This window comes from Nycticebus coucang, chromosome 10 (genome assembly GCF_027406575.1).
Source record: "Nycticebus coucang isolate mNycCou1 chromosome 10, mNycCou1.pri, whole genome shotgun sequence".
NCBI lineage: Eukaryota > Metazoa > Chordata > Mammalia > Primates > Lorisidae > Nycticebus > Nycticebus coucang.
In genome coordinates, this window is record NC_069789.1 from 3,921,452 (window position 1) to 3,924,687 (window position 3,236).

The following is a 3,236-nucleotide window of genomic DNA, read 5'->3' on the forward strand; positions in this document are numbered from 1 at the left end:
AGGTGGTCCGTGCAGGGAGGTGGTCCATGTAGGGAGGCGGTCCGTGTGGGGAGGTGGTCCATGCAGCTAGATGGTCAGTGTGGGGAGGTGGTCCGTGCAGGGAGGTGATCCATGTAGGGAGGTGGTCAGTGTGGGGAGGTGGTCCTTGCAGGGAGGTGGTCCGTGTAGGGAGGTGGTCCGTGCAGGGAGGTGATCCATGTAGGGAGGTGGTCAGTGTGGGGAGGTGGTCCGTGCAGGGAGGTGGTCCATGTAGGGAGGTGGTCAGTGTGGGGAGGTGGTCCGTGCAGGGAGGTGGTCCATGTAGGGAGGTGGTCAGTGTGGGGAGGTGGTCCATGCAGGGAAGTGGTCAGTGTGGGGAGGTGGTCCATGCAGGGAGGTGGTCCATGTAGGGAGGTGGTCAGTGTGGGGAGGTGGTCCATGTAGGGAGGTGGTCAGTGTGGGGAGGTGGTCAGTGTGGGGAGGTGGTCCATGTAGGGAGGTGGTCAGTGTGGGGAGGTGGTCCGTGCAGGGAAGTGGTCAGTGTGGGGAGGTAGTCCATGCAGGGAGGTGGTCCATGTAGGGAGGTGGTCAGTGTGGGGAGGTGGTCCGTGCAGGGAGGTGGTCCATGTAGGGAGGTGGTCAGTGTGGGGAGGTGGTCCGTGCAGGGAGGTGGTCCATGTAGGGAGGTGGTCAGTGTGGGGAGGTGGTCCGTGCAGGGAGGTGGTCAGTGTGGGGAGGTGGTCCGTGCAGGGAGGTGGTCCATGTATGGAGGTGGTCAGTGTGGGGAGGTGGTCCGTGCAGGGAGGTGGTCCATGCAGGGAGGTGGTCCATGTAGGGAGGTGGTCAGTGTGGGGAGGTGGTCCATGCAGGGAAGTGGTCAGTGTGGGGAGGTGGTCCGTGCAGGGAGGTGGTCCATGCAGGGAGGTGGTCCATGTAGGGAGGTGGTCAGTGTGGGGAGGTGGTCCATGTAGGGAGGTGGTCAGTGTGGGGAGGTGGTCCGTGCAGGGAGGTGGTCCATGCAGGGAGGTGGTCCATGTAGGGAGGTGGTCAGTGTGGGGAGGTGGTCCATGTAGGGAGGTGGTCAGTGTGGGGAGGTGGTCCGTGCAGGGCGGTGGTCCATGTAGGGAGGTGGTCAGTGTGGGGAGGTGGTCCGTGCAGGGAGGTGGTCCATGTAGGGAGGTGGTCAGTGTGGGGAGGTGGTCCGTGTAGGGAGGTGGTCCATGTAGGGAGGTGGTCAGTGTGGGGAGGTGGTCCGTGTAGGGAGGTGGTCCATGTAGGGAGGTGGTCAGTGTGGGGAGGTGGTCCGTGCAGGGAGGTGGTCCATGCAGGGAGGTGGTCCATGTAGGGAGGTGGTCAGTGTGGGGAGGTGGTCCATGTAGGGAGGTGGTCAGTGTGGGGAGGTGGTCCGTGCAGGGAGGTGGTCCATGTAGGGAGGTGGTCAGTGTGGGGAGGTGGTCCGTGCAGGGAGGTGGTCCATGTAGGGAGGTGGTCAGTGTGGGGAGGTGGTCCGTGTAGGGAGGTGGTCCATGTAGGGAGGTGGTCAGTGTGGGGAGGTGGTCCGTGTAGGGAGGTGGTCCATGTAGGGAGGTGGTCAGTGTGGGGAGGTGGTCCGTGCAGGGAGGTGGTCCGTGTAGGGAGGTGGTCCATGTAGGGAGGTGGTCAGTGTGGGGAGGTGGTCCATGCAGGGAAGTGGTCAGTGTGGGGAGGTGGTCCGTGCAGGGAGGTGGTCCATGCAGGGAGGTGGTCCATGTAGGGAGGTGGTCAGTGTGGGGAGGTGGTCCATGTAGGGAGGTGGTCAGTGTGGGGAGGTGGTCCGTGCAGGGAGGTGGTCCATGCAGGGAGGTGGTCCATGTAGGGAGGTGGTCAGTGTGGGGAGGTGGTCCATGTAGGGAGGTGGTCAGTGTGGGGAGGTGGTCCGTGCAGGGAGGTGGTCCATGTAGGGAGGTGGTCAGTGTGGGGAGGTGGTCCGTGCAGGGAGGTGGTCCATGTAGGGAGGTGGTCAGTGTGGGGAGGTGGTCCGTGTAGGGAGGTGGTCCATGTAGGGAGGTGGTCAGTGTGGGGAGGTGGTCCGTGCAGGGAGGTGGTCCATGTAGGGAGGTGGTCAGTGTGGGGAGGTGGTCCATGCAGGGAAGTGGTCAGTGTGGGGAGGTGGTCCGTGCAGGGAGGTGGTCCATGTAGGGAGGTGGTCAGTGTGGGGAGGTGGTCCGTGCAGGGAGGTGGTCCATGCAGGGAGATGGTCAGTGTGGGGAGGTGGTCCGTGCAGGGAGGTGGTCCATGTAGGGAGGTGGTCAGTGTGGGGAGGTGGTCCGTGCAGGGAGGTGGTCCATGTAGGGAGGTGGTCAGTGTGGGGAGGTGGTCCGTGCAGGGAGGTGGTCCATGCAGGGAGATGGTCAGTGTGGGGAGGTGGTCCGTGCAGGGAGGTGGTCAGTGTGGGGAGGTGGTCCGTGCAGGGAGGTGGTCCATGTAGGGAGGTGGTCAGTGTGGGGAGGTGGTCCGTGCAGGGCGGTGGTCCATGTAGGGAGGTGGTCAGTGTGGGGAGGTGGTCCGTGTAGGGAGGTGGTCCATGTAGGGAGGTGGTCAGTGTGGGGAGGTGGTCCGTGCAGGGAGGTGGTCCATGTAGGGAGGTGGTCAGTGTGGGGAGGTGGTCCGTGCAGGGAGGTGGTCCGTGCAGGGAGGTGGTCAGTGTGGGGAGGTGGTCCGTGCAGGGAGGTGGTCAGTGTGGGGAGGTGGTCCGTGCAGGGAGGTGGTCAGTGTGGGGAGGTGGTCCGTGCAGGGAGGTGGTCGTGTAGGGAGGTCGTCAATGTAGGGAGGTGGTCATGGATGTGTGGATGAGGATCTAATAACAAAGGTCATGAACAGTGAAACCACAGCTTCTTGTGTAAACAAATATACAACAAAACCACAGTGGGCGCCTGTGACTAAGAACCAGTATTACCATACTTGGAAGACAAATATTTATAAAGGTGCAGTGTATCATCCTCAACGTTTTGTGTTGAACATCGATCATATAGGATACTGCCCTAAGGCCTGAGATTTAAAGACAAAAATAAGGGGAAAATGTAGATTATTTTGACTGCTTTGCCAGACAATTTTTGTAAATAGGGTATTATTTATATTTCTCAACAATCCTTTGAGGGAAATATCATTAGGTACTCTCTACCACTGAGAAATCTGTGGCCCAGGATGTTTAAGTTCATAACCATATTTATTCAGGTGGTAAGAACAGCATTCTGGGTTTAGCTTGTGAATCCCTGGAT